Raw genomic sequence first — 21,911 nt, forward strand, 5'->3', positions numbered from 1 at the left:
CTGTTATTGGATTATTGTATCAGAGTATTTATAGCATTGTACTGTTATGCACTTTTGTATCAAAGCATTTATAGCATTGTTCTGTTGTTGCATTATTGTATCAGAGCATTTATAGCATTGTACTGTTGTTGCATTATTGTATCAGAGCATTTATAGCATTGTACTGTTATTGCATTATTGTATCAGAGTATTTATAGCATTGTACTGTTATGAACTTTTGTATCAGAGCATTTATAGCATTGTACTGTTGTTGCATTATTGTAACAGAGCATTTATAGCATTGTACTGTTATTGCATTATTGTAACAGAGCATTTATAGCATTGTACTGTTATTGCAGTATTGTATCAGAGTATTTATAGCATTGTACTGTTATGCACTTTTGTATCAGAGCATTTATAGCATTGTACTGTTGTTGCATTATTGTATCAGAGCATTTATAGCATTGTGCTGTTATGAGCTTTTGTATCAGAGCATTTATAGCATTGCACTGTTTTTGCATTATTGTATCAGAGCATTTATAGCATTGCACTGTTTTTGCATTATTGTATCAGAGCATTTATAGCATTGTACTGTTATTGGATTATTGTATCAGAGTATTTATAGCATTGTACTGTTGTTGCATTACTGTATCAGAGCATTTATAGCATTGTACTGTTGTTGCATTATTGTATCAGAGCATTTATAGCATTGTACTGTTGTTGCATTATTGTATCAGAGTATTTATAGCATTGTACTGTTGTTGCATTATTGTATCAGAGTATTTATAGCATTGTACTGTTATGCACTTTTGTATCATAGCATTTATAGCATTGTACAGTTGTTGCATTATTGTATCTGAGTATTTATAGCATTGTACTGTTGTTGCATTATTGTATCAGAGTATTTATAGCATTGTACTGTTGTTGCATTATTGTATCAGAGTATTTATAGCATTGTACTGTTATGCACTTTTGTATCATAGCATTTATAGCATTGTACAGTTGTTGCAATATTGTATCTGAGTATTTATAGCATTGTACTGTTGTTGCATTATTGTATCTGAGTATTTATAGCATTGTACTGTTGTTGCATTATTGTATCAGAGTATTTATAGCATTGTACTGTTGTTGCATTATTGTATCAGAGTATTTATAGCATTGTACTGTTGTTGCATTATTGTATCAGAGTATTTATAGCATTGTACTGTTATTGCATTATTGTATCAGAGTATTTATAGCATTATACTGTTATTGCATTATTGTATCAGAGTATTTATGGCATTGTACTTTTGTTCCTTTATTGTGTCAGAGTATTTATAGCATTGTACTGTTATTGCATTATTGTTTTGTAAATTGCTACTAAGATGCCGTTCGCTTCAGAAATGGTTTGCTTTTTGCAATAAGCACATCCAAAGCATTGATCCTGGATTATGTTGTTGAAAATCATTTCCCATTTTCTTTGAAACATGTAGTACTCTCCCAGAAGAAAGAATGGTCATTTGTTAGGAAGCCTGGCTGACATTTAAATTCATGCAGTTGTAAGTGTGCTCAGTAATGTTCAGTGAGGCTCACAGCATGGGCTGGTTCTCTAATATCTCAGACAAAAATTAGCAGAACACTAGGGCGCCTCACCTTTCCTTATTAGCAGTTGCCCAAGCAAAATGTAAATTGTAGGGAGACCGAATATTTGTACTCGGGCACAAACTGTGGAACAAACCCTCTTTGCTAATCTGGAACGAAAAACCCCTACTATTGTTTTAACGCATATTGAATTAATAAACACCTTTGTTGTTCTTAACTCTAAATTAGACAAACAGCACCACCATGTGGCAGACTGTCATATGTGCCTGTGCTGACAAGTGCCGGTGCTGAGCACTGGAAACCATTGGCTCAAATTAAGCACAGGTTGAAAGCCATACCCAGCAGTTGATGGGTGTAGGTGCCTGACTCCAGATCCTAAGTGCAGAACCCAGTCGAATGCTAGGCTCTGCCAGGAAGGCAGACTGATAACTGCTGAAGTGGGCTCTGGGCTCATTATATTTCACTCTCAACTGGGAGCATGCAGGGTGCGGCCAAGGTTTGAGTAAAGTGGATTCGTAGATTCTAAAGAGTAACGGGCATGATATTCATTGATGATCTAAAAGGGCATGTGATATGTCTTGTCATCTGTGATCCCATTGACGATGTCATTTGTGAAGGTTTCTGTGACTCATTGTGACTCCTAAACACCAGGGAATCAGGAGAATTATGTTTGTGCTGCTCAATATTACTGGTAGATTTAGTGTCTGATTAGGTTTCACCTTGTAGCCATAAAACCCCTTCAACTGGAGGTTTAGATAACTCTTGTGGGAGCAAAAAGGTACACTGCAATTTAGACACCCCAACATTTACTTCAATCAGAATTCCCACCTTTCACTGGAAGGGAGATAGTGTTCAACATCAATTTCATGAGGCAACACGTCTCTGTATTAAGGCACCTGTCAAGCATCAAAATCAGAAAAATACAATAAGTTTAATAAATGGTTGGATCCACTCAATAACCGAGTTCTGAATCAGTGAAACATTGAAGGTTTTTATTACAGAGCTGAAAAATAAAGCAATAGTCCACGCCGTGAAGGCTCTCAATGCAGAGTCATACACAGAAAGCAAAAATCAGAATTTCACAAGTGTGCGGCAAAATTGAAAGAGTAACAGATAGCATCCCTAGTAGAACAGAAACGTCTTCTCAAAACTACTGGCTCACCCCCAAAATCAAGGGTGGTTTTATACACTATTTTCACATATATAATTACAGGATCTGCAGACTCATTCTGGTGTGATCCAATGCAGGCCGGTACAGGTAAGAGTGGTGGGGCGGGGTGGTGGGAGGCGACATACGATGGGATAGGGAAAAATAAAATAAATAAAGCCACTTACCTTGCGCTCGCTGCATCCCCGACTCGGCGATGCAGCGAGCGCAAGGTGAGTGGTTTTATTTATTTATTTTATTTTTCCTAGCCCGTCATATGTCGACTTCCCCCCAGCCCCAGCAGCGCCCCACACTCTTACCTGTATCTCCCGCACCTGAGCATTTCTTCAGCAGATCAGGGCACATGAAAAATATACGTCACGTTGCCTTTACACCTATGCACTATCCCACTACAAGAAGACAACTAGATGCATGAATAATAACGTGTTATATGAATGGACACAGTGAATCAACAGAAGAATCATGGAAATGGTATGAGCTGTGACTGAACTGTACATAGAGAGCAGAAAACCAATTACAGTGGAAAGAAACCAGCACATCTCAGCTTGACCGCATGCTGCAGAGTTTGCAAGGAGAGAATGTGGGTGGTCAATACAGTGACAGGGGGGACTTCAATTTTGAACAAGATGGCATTTCCATCTAAAATGTGCCCTAGTTTCATATATCAGAAATATTGAGTGTGTAAATACATTCTGCATGCTGTTGATAATGCACAGAAATATAAATTCATGCAAATCTTCCACATGCTCCACAAATATATGTGTACCTTAGTGTGTGCACATGCATGTGTATGTGCAAAGAGAGATGTTTTGGGAATGGAACGGCCATTTTGCAGTGCCCTCTCTGTGGTCAGGGACACGCCCCTTGCATTGAAGGACCGATCTCGCGCTTCGTGAAGTCGCGCCAGTGCAGCTGGTTGACACTGTGCGATTTTCGCGCCATCTGCATAACCTGCCTCCAGCTATTTTCATATCTTTATGCATTAACTCAACGTGAATACAGCTAAGAAATATTGCAATGCTAATTCTTTTTCAAATGATAAAATTTGTCTATATTATAATATTTTAAGCCCCCCGGGTAACCGAACGCTAGAAATATTTTAATGTCATATTTCCATGTAAATTTCTACTTGGAATTTAATACCCTTTTAACATATATTACATTTTCGGTATATCTCAAGCAGAGCACTATTTCGAGGCATTCATTTATATGTATTGGATAAAAAGACTGTCTAAAACCTGTAAATTAAAAAAAGTTATTGAAATAAACTTCTTTAACGGAGGCTGTGTTTGAGGCGTTAAAAAACAATATGTTTTCTTCCCTCCTCTCGAGCAAAAACTCCTGTAGTTAAAAGGGCCGCAGCAGCACACATGTGCTAGTGTGAAAATCAGGGCCCTGTGCTATTTAGAGTTTATTCAAAGCATTTAGCGTGAAAAACCAGATCGGAGTGCAGTTATTCGGTGCTATGATGTCATAACACAGCTGTGACATCACAGGGGGAAGCGCTCACTTCCCATTTATACCGCTGCCTCGTCTGGGTCTTCCGAGACCTGAGCATGACGTCGGAATAACGACAGTCTCACCTGTCTCTGATGGGTCTCCCGAAGTGGCGGCTCGCACAGGTAATAAGGCAGGGCGGGGTGGGGGTAGTGGAATTCGACATACTACAGGATAGTGAGAAGTAGATACATAAATACATAAAACCACTTACCTTGCGTTCGCTACATGCGCCGACTCGGCGATGTGGGTGGTGAGTGCAAGGTAAGTGGTTTTATTTATTTATTTACTTTTGACTATCCTGTTGTATGTCAAATTCCACTACACCCCACCCTGCCCCGCCCCGCCTCACCACCTCACCGCCTCACCGCCTCACCGCGCTCACCTGTGCGAGCCGCCACTGCTCCACAGACCCAAGGGAGACGGAAGAACGTGGCTGACACTGTGCCTGCGCCAACCGCCTTATGCCCATAGAGCAAACGTCTGCAGACCCACACTGAGAGAGGAAATGACGCTGCACTGATGAGCGGCTCTCACAGAGCCACTGTCAGCATGGTACTGGCTCTCCGACTAGAAGGGGCCTGAAGTGCACATAGGGTGGGTGGGGTTGGTGACAGGCGGCCAGGAATTTTTTTTAGTGAAGGAGTGCGTATTTCGAAGGAGTAGAGGGTGGGTGGCAGGGGACCAGATTTTTTTTTTAAATACATGTGGTATATGGTACACATTTACTCCTCTGCCCCCACACACATGTTGGAAGCAAAGGACAAGGATTTGGATGAGGTGTCTGCACAACATAAAAAGTACATGGATAAAAAGTGGAAAACAGGGATGATATTCATCCTGGGGCTGTGAGTGACATCATAGATAAGTCAATCTTCGTTCCAGCAGTCTGTTTGACGTCACTCTGAGGTCCTTGGTAAATAACATCCCTGTCATTCACAGTTCTCCATATATAATTCTCTATATCAGAAATGGAAATAGAAGACAAAGAAAAGAATAAGCACTTGAAGTCAAGCAGAACTGTTGAGTCTTACAGTTTAATTTAGAGTTTCACCAGCAGGATTTCCGCCCAAGCACCTCCCCCACTCCAGACAGGTGGTGTCCGCCTAGAGAGGACACACTCGGCAGGTGAAGCCTCTTGAGGAAGTTTTGCCTGTGCCCATGCTGCCATGGTGAATATCTGGCATCATTGTGAGTGCTGGAAATGTGTATTTGTCCAATGAAAGATAAGAGGGTTACTCAATAAGCCGGCCAGAGAGAGAAGAGAAGCGTCAGGTTTATTCTATACACCGCAGCCACACCGTACCAAAAGCCAGTTCTGGAGCGCACAGGTTCCTCGCTCTACATTCTACAACTTTGTGAACACAAGGGTCCACTGCTCCGGTGTATTCTACATTGTTCTGGTATTTTCAACTGTGCAAGAGACATGGGCGACGGACAGATACCACACATCTCCTTTTTCCACAAAAGATATTTTCCTCAGATTCCCATCCCAGAAAGTATGGAAATACATAACATGAATAACGTAATTGAAAAAGATGAGCGGAATATAAAAATAAGTTAAGAAATTATTTACATTCATTGCTTCACAGAGTTAAAATTTAACATGAGTACCACATTACACTTCCAAAGATAAGGGGAAGTTAACAATGTAATAACTGTCACTGTATTACTTGACTAAGTCATCTTTTAAGAAACTCGGGGGACGAGTCACTTGTCCTCTTGGCCTGACTTGAACCGCAGTGTTTTCCCCCTTTTGTTTCACAGGACTGTCCCTTTCAGACCTATTTTCACTGCTGTGTTCACGTGTCTCTTCATTGTGTCCAGGCCAGTAATCTTTCACCACCCTCCCTAGATTCCATATTCTACCATTCTGTGTTTTGAACGCATTGCGAAAGAGCTTTGTGACTTCCATGGGTTCAGTACATTTTGACCATTGTTTGTTGCCAGTTGGAGCTTTTACTCTAACTCAATCACCCACTTTTTACTTGATAACCTTGGTCGTATGCAATTTGTCAAACTTCTCCATGAGAGCAGCCTGCAACTCTTACTCCTTTTTTCTCCACTGTTGGCCTACCTAAACCCGCACCCAGCCTTTGTGCCATTTCTTCCACCCAGGTACCAGTCGATATCTGGACTTCCTACTCTTCAATAACTCAAAGGGAGTCATACCTGTTGACTGATGAAGAGTTAAGTGACAGGCCTCTATTCGCCACCGCACCTCCTCTTTCAAGCTCAACCCATTCGCTCTTTCCAGCTGAATGCCCTCTTTGAGTGTTTTGTTAAATCTTTCTACTGCCTCATTGGTTTCTGGGTTATACAGGGCACTACATGTGTGTGTTATTCCATTACATTGCATATATTTCTGCATTTCTAAGGAACAAAACAGAACTTTATTGTCAGTTAAAAGGGTGTTGGGTAGTCCCTCTCTTAAGAAGACTCCTACCAGGAAGTTTATAACTGAGGTCGAGCTGATGTCAGAGAAAAAATGGATTTCTGGCCATCTTGAATACAAGTCAACTAAAACTAGAATGTATAGGAAATTCCTCTCTACCGTCAGTGGCCCAATGATATCTACTGCTACATCCATCCAAGACCTTCAGGTACGTTGCGACAATGTATGGGTGGAGTGTGCAGTTTTGCTAACTTGTCACTGGTGGAGCAGCCAATGCAATTCCTTCTCTCTATTTCCACCAGTACATCCATCCCACGCCATTAAAAGTCTAACCTCAACCTTTGCTTTGTTTTGGTGACCCCAGATGGCTTTCGTGTGCTATGTCAATCCGTTTTCTCCTGAGGGTTTCAGGAGGTATCAATTTTTTACCTCTGAAAAGACATCCGCCTACTTCTGATGAATCTGACCATCCAATATGGCCTCATTTGCTCTTCTTTCTTTTCTACACCATCTCACCCCTGGATTAACAAATCTCATACTTTACTCAGAATGGGATCTGTTTCTAACTCTTTTAATTTTTCTTCTCAACCACCCCTTTGGTGATCACACACACATTTTCTTTGTGCAATTGTATATCCTCACTTTGTTTGTCACAGACTTTCACTTCCTTTGTTGTGTCATCAACCAATCATCTGTTTTCAGGTTACGTGTACTAGGGATATATTTTACGTCAAATGTGTATTCTTGTAGGCTAATGGCCCGTCTTTTAATTCTACTGGAAATTGCCTCTATCTCTATTTTTGTAAATACCTCCTTGAGTGGCTCATGGTCTGTCTTTAAATTGAACGCAGTCCCCCATATAAAGTTCTTGAATTTGTTTGGTGCCCAGTACACTGCCAATGCTTCTTTTTCTATTACAGAATAGTTGACCTCAGATTGCCTAAGTGCTATTGAGGGAAATGCAATTGTTTCCACACCTTTTCCACTTTCTTGTACAAGTACAGCCCCTAGCCCTTTTGAATTGGCATCTGTTTTAATAATGATTGTATTCCCTGGAACAAATGCTTTCAAGTCTAGTGCAGTGGTCAGGGCATTCTTAACATCTTTAAATTCTCTCTTGCAATGCCCATCCCGCTCCAAAGTCAGCCTATTTTTCACCAGTTTGCACATAATGCACATTTGGCTGGAAAAGTTGCTCATGAATTTTCTATAAGATTCTATCATTCCTTAAAAGGATCTCAGCTCTTTTTTGGTTTTGGGTGTCACTAATTTCATTATGGTATACACCAGATCTGCTTTAGGTTGTATCCCCTCAGAATTGAATTTAGGCCCAAAATAGATTATTTCAGCACATTGAAGTTTACATTTGTCGTTCCTTACAGTAAGACCATCCTCTTTCAATCTGTCAACAACCTGTCTAAGTCTTTCATTATGTTGTGCCTGAGAGTTCCTAAATATCAGCATATTGTCCTAATAACAGAACACCCCCAGGATTCCAGATAGTATATTAGACATGGCTCTATGAAAAACCGATGCCGCCATTACCAGACCTAAAGGCATGCGTTTACATTTGTATGTCCCCATGGGCGTGATGAAAGCAGTGAGCTCTTGAGAGTTGTGGTGAATCTGGTAAAAGGGCGTTTGTAATATCTAATGTTTAGAAGACATTTGCTCCAGCTACAGTTGTGACCCTCTTATGTTTGGTGAAGGAAACTTGTCAACAACTACCTCTTTGCTGAGGTCCCAGGCGAATCTCGACTTCTGTTTTCCCACCACTACAATGAGTGCTAACCTTTCAGTTGCTTCCACAGGTTCTATGACATCCAACTTGCACAATGTTTCCAACTCTTCTCTCACTGTGTTCTGTACGCTTAAGGAAAGACTAGTACATACTTTAGCTGACACCAGAACTGCTTTTTCTTTCTTTTATCTTGTGCACATATTTCTTGAGGCATCCTAACTTTCCTGTGAATACTTCAGCATATTCTTTCTCAAAATCAGATCCCACCTCTACATCCTTGTTAAGATTCTGGATCAGTATTTGAGTTTCAACATTGGAATTCATATAAACTCCTATGTCTTTTGTGCTTGCCATCCTAAAATGTTCTCATGAAACATAAACTTTGCATACTGTATATCTGCTTTTGTACTAAATCCTTCCCATTAAGTATCCTATCATCTGTATTGGCTGGCCACCATACCCTCCAGGTTGTATATCCATTTTGTGTAGCTCCATCTGTTTCTTGGACAGTCTTTTAAATACCTCCTCTGAGATTATTGTTAGCCTAGAGAATAAACATGACCTCAACCTTGAGGCCTTCTATCCTTACCACATCTTTGGAGTTGCCTGACCCTCCGTCAGTCATCTGCAATGCAATTCCTTCATGTACCTCAGACACATCTTGTTTCTCAGGTTTCTTGCTACCAGAGCTACTTCTACAGCACACTATAAAATATCCTTTTCTCCCACACATATTACATACAGCTTTCATTTCTGGGCAGTCCTTACTGTTTGCCATGTGGCCAACATCTGTAGCATTGCCGCTTAAAGGCGCCAACACTCCTCCTGCCCTTTGTCATAGGTGTGCCCCTAACTCCTTGCAGCTCATTTTTCTCATACTTACCCATTTGTACATTTTCCTTACTATTTGTGTCTTACTTAAATTCTTTCATACAGCTCATCATGTGCTCTACTTGTTTTGCCACAATCAACCCTTCCCCAAGGGAGGATCATAGTTTAGCCAAAGTTCCTCCGGTATCCTTTCAATTTTGCAATTCAACAAAATTGGCACTGATGCATTCATCATTTGTTGCCTCAAACTCACACGAGGCTGCCAATTTACGCATCACAGACACAATTTCCTCTACTGTTTCTCCTTCCTCTTTTGAGCACTACCGAAAAGGATAATGCTCCATGATTGTACTGATCCCAGGAAGGAAATGATGATCTAATTTCTTAATGCTTATTTCGTATTCAGTTACCCCCTGGATTCATCAGCACTCGGGTCACGTAGATGCTCTGGAATTTCTTGTCCCTCTACTCCTAGACAATGTTGCTCCAGTGCAATCTTCCTCCCTATAATAATTGTGAAATACTTTTTTCCATTTGTTCCACTTCATTGCTGGTTCCCCAGGAGATGTTAAAAAGAATGGGGGAAGAGAAACACTGTGAATACTCATTTCTTATTTCTGATGCCACATAAAATATTCTTCACCCCACTTTTTCCAACCCCACTACCCTCACAACCAAGTAGTGGCTAAGGTCTCGCAGTATATGGCAAAGCAAATGTATTCACATACTGAGTTACTGTTCTCTTGATATCACTGCCAACATCAGCGTGATGTTTCTCAACTGCCTCCAGGAGGCGCTGGCTCTGTTTAGACAGGAGAGTGCTCTGAAGCCCAGAATCAATGAGGTGAGTGCTTTTTGCAGGCTAAGGACAAAACGCGGCAACTGCCGGGCAGTGGGTGGCATACCACAGAAAAACTTCCCACTTGTCCTCGCAGATGCTCCTCCCTCCGGGCTCCCAGAGAAACAAGGATGCCGACTGCACTCAAGAAGGCAGATTTAAGGAAGGTGAGCGGTCTTACTGGAGTAAGACCCTACTTGGGTTCCTGGGTACAGAATTCTCCTCATTGTGCTGCGATCTGAATGAGTTAAAAGTGGTGTACCGCTCACACCAGATTGTAGCTGCTTGTGCGGTGCGTCAAAACCACTCACATCAGTTTGCAGCCTCTTGTGGGACTTATTCTCATGTTCAGTGCGCGCCCCAGCAAGTGAGGAACGTTAATGGTGGTGAATCATCACGCTCCCCTCGCACTCACAACAGTTAGTTGCTGCGAGTACGGGGCATCAAACATGGTCACAAAAGTTAGTAGCCACTTAAGTTGAGCGGTACAATAGGAGGGGATTCCTTATGTACAGTATGCACCCTTGTCAGAAAGCCGCAGGCCGCATCATGCTGACGTCTGGAGCTGAGAGTGACATCAGACAGTTAACACTCTCTCAAAATGTCAACACGCTCGCCGGAGGTTAAAATCACCACATCCCTCCAGAACATAGTTTTCTTCAAAGTCAATAACTCAAGGGGTGAACAGGGGTTACATCGGGATGACCGATAATTTGAGATGTGCCTAATCCCAGCTAGTGCAGGGCTTTTATATTACAAATCATTACAAGGTGTGCCAGTTACATTGGTTCAATGGGAGCTCACCAAGACAAGTGGGCCTTTTTAGGACTTGGCAGGCATCCTTTCAGGGAGGTCATGAACTTTGAAACACTAGCTGAAGGCCCTGTGGGAATCTGTCGGCTGTGAAGGAAGCCGGCGCCACCACGGCATCACCCTTCACCAAAGTGTGGTTTGCCAAGTGGACACTATCTTTAAAGAACGCGCTCTGCAAGCCCCAAACTCCCAAAGCTTGAGGTTGTTTTTTATGAACAAAAGGTAAATGGCCAACATATGCAGGGATCTCTTTCCCTGGCTGCTGGGTCCGAGAAGTAGAAATAAGTGACTGTAGTCCAAACTCAATAGGGCGTCATCACAGTGACTGCGACCCAGCAGTCCTGTGGTGGACGGATTGTTCGGTGAGGGGTTAACAAGAGAGGAGACAGCGGACTCCCCTAACAGTGACCCTGTGGCTTCCCCTCCTCAAAATAGAGTGAGAAACGTCAAGCTTAGCAGGGTGGGAGGATCTCCCCTCCACTAAGATCTACATAAGCGCTAAAACTCCCAGAATGCATCACAATGTCAAAAGAAACCACAGGACTTTAAATATATGTCCTTTATGCCTGGAGCAAGGAAGCAATTCTCTCCTTCTTAATAGTATAGTAGGAAAGGTATTTTTATTATGGAAATTTGAATGTTTACAGAGCAAACACAAGAAGATGAAGGACGGAGTGCTGAAACTTTTCAGACACTCACCCCCAGACACAGATTTGGGCTGAATCCATCATCGTTCTTGAGCTCACTTCACCACCCCAGTTCAGACCCAGCCATATGCAAATTTGTAATGGCCCTGTTCCTCATGGTAACAGTCCAGTCTGAACTGCCAAGCCAGGTCTTCCCTGGACCGGAAACAAGCATCCTGGGACCGGATTTTGGGTAACACCCCTCATCAGCCAGACTAGCTTGAATCCAGTGGCAAAGTGAACAAGGAATCCACGTACCTGGGGCGAACAAAACAAACACAAGAAAATGATTGACGGAGCACTGAAACTTTTCAGACACTCATCCCCAGTCACAGCAGGGGTGTAACACAGACCCTCGTAGCCCCCGCGGTGCAGGGGGGCCACAAGCTCCAGGAAGCCCCCTCAGCACAGCACTCTTGTCGGAGAGCTCTTAATTGAGCCCGGAGGGGGCCCCTTCACGTTCCTTGCAGGGAGGCCCCCTCGACTTTTGTTACGCCCGTGAGTCACAGATCTGAGATCCATCATCATTCTTTAGCTCACTTCGCCAACCCCAGTTCAGACCCAGCCATATGCAAATCAGTCTTGTCCCTGTTCCTCATGGGAACAGTCCAGTCCGAACTGCCAAAGCAGGTCTTCTCTTGACCAGAAACAAGCATCTTGGGACCGGTTTCGGGTTAACACCACTCATCAGCCAGGCTAGCTTGAATCCAGTGGCAAAGTGGGCACGTTGAATGTTTACACCAACTGTCTTTAATTCGGTTCTGGGATTCATTTCTCTAATTAAGGATTGCGCAGTACGCACATTTTTATAGTAACAAGCATTTTTCTGTTCTTTACTGTAATTCGCTTTCTAAATTAGAAGCAAGCTCCAGCATTACTGGCCCTACAGAAGGTCAGAGCCAATAACAAGCGAGCAGAAATGTAATTGTTACAGATCTTTGAGTGGCAGGATAGAAAGATTCCTAAAAACCTCAGGAGAATGTCCTAATGTTTTGAAAGACAAAGCTTCCTGGGAGTTCACAGGCGTACATCACCACTTAAGGTTCCAGGTGGCTAGGTCGTCTTTCTATCTGCAGCATCCACGGTCACTGCATACCATAACAGAAGTCGCCGGGGTTAAGCATGCTGGCTCCTGTGGACTAAGAGAGATAGAGCCATGGCGCCATGGGGGCAAGGCTTCCACATCCTTGCGGAGGTCATGGCCCCTGCCTTACCCACTCCTTTATAAACTCCAAAGCAGTGGCATGACGAAACTTGAGGGGTCCCCTCTGACAAGTGTATGGAGGGGGGCCTTCACGCTCCGGAACCAGTCAGGAACTCTCAGGCTAGGGGCCCACTGCCCATGCACAGGGCTATAGTGGGCCCCCTGGAATTTGGGGCCCCTCGCACCGTGGGGCTGCAGGGGCTTATGTTATGCCACTGCTCCAAAGCTCCTGCTGAGTGATGAGGGAGAAGGGCAGCGGCTGCAGGGGAGGGCATTGGAATGTTGATGTGTGTGCACCTGCACCAATGATTGTCACCCTGGATGGAAGGGTGGGATCTGGCTGGACAGCCAATGAAAAGCTCCGTTAATGAGCCACAGCTACTGTTACAGGCCCGCTAAGAGAGCATTCTGGGCCTCTCAGCTCCACGCCCCTTAGCGTGCCTTGTACTGGAACGCCCCTATGCCCCATCTGTAGCCCAGCCACAGCGATGGTGGCCCTTCAAGGGCTCCTTTCAACCGTCACAGAAACAGCACTCTTTTTAGAGCCTGCCCTCGCTGGCACTCTGCACCAGCCCCTCTCCTTCCTTCTCAAAAAGGAAACAGTAAAAAAGGGAGAAAGGGGGGATGAGTAAGAACATGTAAGAGTAAGATTAAGAGACAGGAAAAGCAGGACAGAGGAAAAAAGAGCCACAAGGTGGAATTAAGGCGAGATACCCTTCTTACTCAGCCACCCAGGACTTCGGAGGAACCAAGGGTGCTCCTACTGAAACGTTTTGCTTACTTCTTGTATGTTTATTTTATTTTTACAAAAGTAAAAACCCTGCCATCTTACTACAGTGTCAGTTGGTCAGTTGGTCCACTGTGTCTCAACCACAGGGCTCAAATGCACAACTTGAACCCCGATAATAATGGCTATATGATGACCGGTGAAGTGGAATTCACAACACCTACTGCAGATAATGGGTAAACTACGGAGTTTTATTCTACTGTTTGTGCGAATGCACATTCCAAAACTGGGGCTCCATTCATGTGAGGAAAAGGGAATGTTTTAGTCACTTACATCACATAGTTTTAAAAGAAAAATATATGGTTGATGAGGTATTTCTGCACAAATATTCAGTTACCTTTATACACTTTTTTCCTCAGACTGTCCATCTTGTATGTAGCTTCATGCCTCTCAGGTTTTACAATTTAAAAAAAAGAAATATTTCAGAGGACAAAGGAAGGCTTTTTCAGACTTTTTTCGAATTCATTGGAATTTTAAGTTTTGGAGGGAGCGGAAATTATTTGCAGAAACATCCCATGTTCTATATTGCCATTTTTATGCCTAAACAACAGCAGTGCTGACCTGACATGAAGAAACAACCCAGGACCCATGTGTTGATAGGCCCTCGCTTGGGTGGAGATGCCTCACTAAAGGTGGGGGAGGGACATCTCTTCGAAGATGGGAAGATACCTTCGCTGTGGATTGAAGGGATATCCTTTTAAAGGAGTGGAGATGCTGTGAGTGTGGGGGTATATTTTAAGATAAGTGCAGCCAAACACCAGATTCGAGGCCTCATGGGGCACAAGGAGTGGAGCAAACTGTGTTTGTGGGAGGGCCCAGAGATAGTAATTTGCCCCAATCCCTTCAATGTAATATAAAAGTCCCACTCAAAGAGATGGCCTCTGTCACCCACTCACTGCAAGGGTCTACATCAGACCCACAGGGCTTTAAACAGGCTCTTTAGTTTCCACTCTAAAATGATATACCTGTAATGGGGTAAAAGGCATTATTTGTGAGTAGCAGAGTGGCAGGAGAGGAGATTGATATGCTAGCAGTAGAGGGCAGATGCGAGGCAGTGTGGCTTGTCACAGGCATGCTCCTCCCCCATTCTGCATGCTCTGTCACTCTTCTCTGCACTCTACAGGAGGACACTTAAGTCCAGCGAAACTTCTACTACCAAAATGGCTTCCCTTTTCCATCAGAATGTTTGCCTCCACCCACTTCAGCATCAAGACACCGCACAGATGCACCTTCTTCTATTACAACTAAACAGCATACGCCACCAGTACCATTTAGTTGGTATGAATTGCCACCCCACGATCTGAGGAATACAAAAAGGTGATGGGTGGAATGCTTGAATTCATCTCAATCTCTTCTATCAGGGCTGCATCCCAGTCCATCATTGTTGTGCCCGCCTAACCATCTCAGGCAGGAACCAGCCAGACATAAATACACTCTGGTCCTGCACTAACAGAAACAGTCCTGCCTGACCTGCTAGGCCAGGTTGACTCTGAACTGGAAGACAAGCAACCCCAGACCAGTTTCGGCTTATTTGACCTCATCAGTAGGATGCAACTAGATTTCAGTGGTACTGTGAGCACGGACACCACGTCTAGGCACACCCATTCCACTTCGGGCCCCAGACTGAGGAATATGTTTTACTATGTATTAATAATAATCTCCTGGCTTGCAGCATGGGGCTACCATCCTCGATGGTGGTACAGTCTCAAGTAGTTGTGCCCTGGTTGGTAAATCATACTCCCATGTACTGCCGCACGCGTACACGGACTGAACGAACCATGTATGATTCTCTTCTTTCCTCTTAGAGTTGGCATTGGTTAGCCACCGAAGACTTAGCTGATGAAGCTGAAACAGCCTCCACACCCTAATCAACATGGAACAGAGTAGATATACTCATGAATACGTCTGTACAGAGAGCCATTGCATTACTCATTGCAAGAGCATCCGTTGGATCCAGAGGACCGGCTGCAGGTCTTCACCGTGTCATTTGGCATTCAACAGATGTTGGTCAATTTTGGATGGCTGTGGACAAGCCCTGCAAGATCTCCTGCCACAGCAGCTGAAACAAAGCACACTCTAGCAACAACCATAAAACCTGCATCCTGGAAGTATTTGTGATGTGAAAATAGTGGCGATGGGGATGCATCGTCAACATACAGACAAGTGCGAAATCTTGACGCACCTACACGTACTAAGGGTGTGTAGTGGATATCTTCAACATTGCCATGGTTGCTGTCTCCACTTGCACAGCCAATGCCTGAGCACTCTCACAAGGGTCCTTGCCCTCCATACGCATGTCCGTAAACCCATGAGAGGAGTCGTGGAGATGCCGGAGTCGGGTAATTATTATTATTTTTTCAAATATTACCTTTACCACAATTTCAAAAAAAGTTTACTTTTAATTTTGTTTTACATATTTTCCCTGTGTGTTAGTGTTATTGATTGCCTCCAATAAGCTCCATGGGTGTGTTGTAAAACCACTGCTTGGCCTCTGTGGTACATGACTTACTTCAAGGCTGTGGGGAAGTAGATTCGAACCTGTTTGTCAGTAGTGCTACTATGGTAAATCTAAAGGTGTATCATGTGAATTACAATTGTTTTACTCTTATGTGAGTGTGTGTTTTGTATTGACATGTTCCTCCAAAAACCCTGCTTCAATTGCTCTTACCGCACCCAGTTTGTAGTACTTCTTCACCATTTTCCAACCACACCCTCTTTCCCCTCCCACATTTAGTGCTAAATCCTATGCCTCATGTGCGGAGACTTCCACCCCTGGGTGGAGATCTCCGTTCAGACAAGAAAGAGGTGGCGGAGGTTAGATATCCGGATAGAGGTTTGTAAATTGCATTTTGGAGTATGTGAGACAGTACTAGTTTATTTACCCCAAAATAGCTTTTCTCAATAGGTTTCAGTGTGTTTATTGAAACCTGGCCCCTAATCCTTTGGATGTTCCACGGCTTCCCATGCAATAGCTAAAAGTTCTTGTAGTCATACTGGCCATAGACAAAGCTGCAGTAGAGATGTCAATGCCAAGAGTGTAAGGGTATGAGATTTCAGGGGTTTTGTAGCCAAAGTCCTGGCTAAAGACTCTGTTAAAGTCAATGTGATTACTGAAAATGGCCACGGGCGAGATTGTGTCCCAAAAAGTGTAACTCACGCAAATTGAGTGAGCCTATACTCATAGATGTGAGATTAATAACACATGGGTCAGGCTGGGGACCAAAGTGTGGGCCTCACACCAAATGAATGTGATGACGCGCTATGATGTTTGAGTCATACTCAGTGACAGACATTGGGCCCCAAGAAGTAGAACTTTAACTAAACGATACTGAGTGAACTCTAAATACTTGACAATCACACCCAATGAGACAGACTGCACACTGAGGCATGAGACAATAGAGAGATGTACAAAACGAGATGTACAAAACCATTTTGTTGACACAGACCCTGTGATTCTCAAGCTTAGGGGGTTTGAGACCGCAAATCTTTTTTTATTATATACTAAACCCCTTTTGTGATGTGGAAAAGTCTTATAAATTTGCAATAGGGGGTTTTCTGGCTCATTCTGAATCACAATTAGCAGGGTGTGTGAAAGTGCCATCCCCTCTTATCTGTGATTCACAATGAAATGTATCAGTGGTTTGTGACCGTAATTGCAGTTGTGAAGCTACCCACTACTCAAAGGAGGCAGTCACTCGTTTACTGGGCAGCTACCTCTTTTGGAATGTTGTCGGACAGACTTTGGGACAGAGTTGGGAGGTAGGGACACATTTATTAAAGCAACACCTGTTCCTTCAAAGAAAACAAGCTGCTTTAAAAAACACAGCCTTTTCAAATAGGGAATGTGAGCAGCAGGATGGTGTCTACTTTACTTTGTAGGCCACAATCCCTGTGTTCATAGTCAATTACATGGGGGTCTCAAATAGCAAACTACCTAAATAATATTCATTTGGAAGGTCATTCTGCCACCTGCTGTGCGTGGGAATACTGTGAGGTGGCTTATTAGTACATGGGTTGCATTGCAAAATTACAGGCAGGACATAAAAAGTTTGAGCAAATTTTGCACCTACTATTTGCACCCTGCCTCTTAGTACATGTGACCGTAGTTTCCAGTGATGGCAGCTATGTCTCGGGATATCAGATTCATGCCCAATGAAGGAAACTGTCCTATAAGGTGTAGCACTTGAACCACATGAAAGAGGCAGCTCTCCAAGAAACAAGACTTTCAGTGAGACTGTGCACTATGAATTGAGGCAGTAAGTGCCTAAAAGTGGTTTGAATGCTTATACAGCTTGCACACAGCAGTAGTTTTTGTAGCAAGAATTCACTCCATAAACATTTCAAATGCAGCTGAGAAAACTGTTCTGCACCAATTCTTTTGTTCCAGAGATTCATGAAAGAGTTTCAAAGGAAGGGGACCAATGGGGCAAGGTGAGGTTATCATCAGATCCCTCTTCCTATGCAAAATGGTTGAGTTCAGGTACCTTTCTCTCCTTGTGTGGATAGTCGACATGTTTCGACCCCACTGATTTTTGGGGTCTCCACAGGCGAGGACTGGGTCATGTGAATAGTGTTTCTTCTATATCCAAAAGATAGAACGCTAAAGAACGATGATTCTTTCTTAAAGGTAAGGCTTCATGAGTTCAAGTGCCCTTCTCTCTTTGAATGGAAAGTTCACTCATTTCAACCCTACTAACTTTGGGATCTTCTCAGGACCAGGACTGGGTCGTGTGAGTATTTTTTCTTCAATATCCAAAAATGTAGGCTGCTAGTGGTGAAGGGCTCTTTTTTAAAGGTAATGCTTGAAGGCGTATTGAAATAGTCATTCATAATATTGCTATTTGTGCTAAATCTTACTTCTTTGAAGCCCTACAGGAGAATTTGTGTTAGACAAACATGGGTGCTTTACTCAAATACTGCACGACTGATAAAGTTCTCTTCTCCTAACATTCTCCCTCCTGGGTCAGATGGGTTAGCATCCGAGAAGTTAGAAATATGGTCAGATCACGGCACAGTCCTGAAAGGGCACTAACGCACATTGTTGATGACGCATTGAGAGCCCTTGGCCAAAATGTCCCTTGTCTCCTGATCCTTCCGGACCTGTCCTCCGCCTTGGATACCATCAAACATGAAAACCTGATTGATCTTCTTCAGCACAGGATGGGTCTCTCGGGCCCAGTCCTAAATTGCTTTGCCTCCTTCCTGCATAACCGCACGCAAAGGATCAAAGTTAAACATTCCCTTGCTTCCAGTACCCCTGTCACGATTGGAGCCCCCCAAGGTTCGGCGCTCTCATCAACTCTCTTCAACCTTTTTATGGGGCCACTTTCTGTCATTCTGAACCGAGCAAACATTCAGTACCACATGTATGCAGATGACATGCAATTGTACCTGAAGATCTCCTCTCAAGAGGACATAAAAACATGAAAGGCTGCACTTGCACAAACCCAACACTAGTTAGCTAAGAACCATCTCCTACTAAATACTCTCAAAACAATTTCTTTTGATCTCTCCACCCAATCACTCGGCTCCTAGCCTTGACTGGATTAAACATTTCACTGCTCTGAACTGCACCCCTGTTGTTGTAGACTCTACCAAATCTTTAGGTATCACCTTGATTCTTGCTCGCTGTCCATAGTGCCGAGACACCCACGGGTATTTGCGCGCTTTATAAATTGTATAAAATAAAAAAAATTAAAAAATTAAAATTGGATAAACACTTAAACGTGCAAGCGCACATCAGTGCTACTACTAGGGGAGCCAACTTCCAACTTAACACACTTAAGAAAATCAAACCTTTCCTCCCCCCAGAAGACATAAGGCCAGCGGTTCAATCCCTGATTATCTCTAGATTGGATTATGGACTGGTGACCCATGCTGGACTTCCCAAAGCTAGCCTGGCCCCACTCAGAGCTACCCTGAACGCATCGGCTAGACTCATAACGGGCTCGAGAAAGTATGACCACATCTCCCTTGACATTATGCAACTAAATTGGCTATCTATTGAAGCCAAAATCCGACTCACGATAGCTTGCCTGACCCATAAAGCCATACATTTCAACACCCGTACTACCTGGCAAATAAGCTTGAACTATCGGGCTCCAGCCAGAACCTCAGAAGTACATCCACCTTTCTCTTGAAACCTCCAAGATTCAAAAAGGAAAGATTTTACAACCGTGCTTTCACTGGTCTTGCTCCGAGAATCTGGAACTCACTGCCATCCGAGATCAGATCCAATCCTTCCACTACTTCCTTTAATGAATTGGTCAAACGAATACTCCTGAACGAACGTTAACACCCTCATCCTGTGATCATGCTCTTGTTTTTATTAATACCCTAATTCTTGTTTACTGCACTGATGCATTTTATTGTATGCTTTTACGTTATTTGCATCTATTCCTCTATGGTTCCTTTGCATTAACTGGTGATCTCGTTCTTGTTTTTGTTCAAATTCCCTGATTCGTTTTGCACTTCTTTATTTGTTGATGTTTTGCTCTTCGTGTTATAGGGTACCTTTGATAACCCCAACTCTTAACCTGAACGATTTCCACTATGTTGTAACTTCACCTACTTGCACATTGTGTTTGCACCCTTGCTTGCGTCAACTCTGTACATCGCTCTGATACCCCCATGGGTCTTGTTCGCACTTTATAAAACTATTCAAATAACGTGGTGTGTCGTCCCAGATTAAGATAGGCACTCACAGCAGGTCCTGCTAGAAACACATAAAATTGTGCTACCAACATCAGGTGCTGCAAGGTCTACTTCGGCACTGCATGCCTGGACTCCCCAAGTGCCCTGCACTGGGACAATGGAGGAAAAGCTAGCTCTAACTCCAAACTTGAAGTGTGGTTTGCAAATATTTTTGCTCCCAGGACAATTGTCTTCGTCTTATGCCTTTTCCTTCCCTGCTTGCCCTGTGAGAGGGTGCTGGCTCTTTGAGGACACGTGAAACCTAGATAGAGGTGACCTGGTAATGCTACAGGTGTGAAATGTTGTCAGCTTTACAGTCCACCAGTCTCTAGCATCTTCCCTCCTTTAGAATATGGGGAGATGGTTTTCACAACGGTGGATCCGCAGCGAGCTCCAGGGTAAAAGAAAGCCCTGGTAGGACCCAGGGAAATGACATTGGTGGAGCTGGACTACTTTGTTTGCAACATTTTTTATTGTTAAATCTACTGTCCCGACTCACAACTTAACAAGAAGCTGGCCTTCTAAAGGAACACATCGGATGCCACATCCTGCTCGGTACCACCATGGGGGATATGACAGACAAACTGCATGAATGTCAGCCTTGTGCTGACAGAAAACTCGCCGCGTGTCAGGGACACTGGCTTGTTTTTTGGCGAGACAGACCTCAGGTCTCGTAGGCTGCCATGGTGGACCTGCTGTCACATCGTTCACACTGTGGTGGCTCTGGGCACCAGAGCACCGCAGGAAGAGTAGAGTTCACTGGTAAGGTGGTCCGGTCTAGCATGTACTGTGTCTCCTGGCCCACCCACTGTGTTCTAGACATTTTGCAAACAAGTACTGGCATGAGTTCTCCTCAACTCAACATTTCGGCCATTTTGTAAATGAGTTAGATGGTTTTATCCCAATTTGATTATTTTTGATGCTTTAGATCATTACTTATCATTACCTAGAAAAACAGATAAGTATATTTTTATGAAGATTCCTCCCATTTTCACCACTGAATTTCATTCATTTGTATTATTTTTAAAACAGTTTTGGTTTAGAGCATGAGTTCTTTATCATTCAGCTATATTGAATTTGTAATGTATTTTATTCAGGTACTGGGCGTTGCTGCAACCTGGTTCCAATGAGCAGTGGTGCATTCCTTAGGATAGTTTTACTACATAAGGAGCATCTCTACCTTAAGTCTTTTCCCCTTAGTAGACTATGGTAGAAAGGAGCTTGTTGATGCCAAAGTACAGAACCACGGATATGATGGGAAGGGTCTGGGCATATGTAATTAGGACAATTCTAGACAACACACTGTATTTATTCTTACAAAAATTTGATTTGCAGATAGTGCATATATATATATATATCCCACGCAAAGTTTATAGTAGAATCGCGCTCTCAGGACAAGACACAGGACACTCCAATAAGTAACAAGGGGATTTATTGAGCCTCATAAACCCTCCGTGACGCATTTCGACCCAAAAAGATAGGGGTTACCCCAAATAGGTCCTTAAAAGAGCAACTGACAGGATCAAAAACATAAAAAGAAATGAAACCCTTGAGGAGAAAGATTACCTGGACATGATTAACACTGACAACAGTTGCACAAGGGTCATACTCGCATACAATGGCAATTCGGAGAACATACGGAAAACCATTGTACGCAACTGGGACATGCTTAAGGAAGATCCTGGCATAGGGAACGCC

Source organism: Triturus cristatus, chromosome 1_2 (assembly GCF_964204655.1).
Source record: "Triturus cristatus chromosome 1_2, aTriCri1.1, whole genome shotgun sequence".
NCBI lineage: Eukaryota > Metazoa > Chordata > Amphibia > Caudata > Salamandridae > Triturus > Triturus cristatus.